The following is a 296-nucleotide window of genomic DNA, read 5'->3' on the forward strand; positions in this document are numbered from 1 at the left end:
GAGCCAAGAGGACACTTTCACAAGAGAGTCCATTAAATAGCGCAATTCGCCTGAACAGGGACTTGAACCGTGGACCCTCAGATTAAGAGTCTGATGCTCTATCGTCTGAGCTATCCAGGCTCCATAATCTTGATATATATGTATCTTTCTGTCTGTCTGTTTCAATTTAACCAGTTTTTATAATAGTGTAAATGAGTCACAATAACTCACTCACACGAGAGTCCTGTAAAAAGTCCAATTTGTCTGAATAGGGACTTGAACCCTGGACCCTTATATTAGAAGTCTGGTGCTCTACC

The sequence above is a fragment of the Nematolebias whitei genome, chromosome 1 (genome assembly GCF_014905685.2).
Source record: "Nematolebias whitei isolate Nwh7 chromosome 1, NemWhi1, whole genome shotgun sequence".
Taxonomy (NCBI): domain Eukaryota; kingdom Metazoa; phylum Chordata; class Actinopteri; order Cyprinodontiformes; family Rivulidae; genus Nematolebias; species Nematolebias whitei.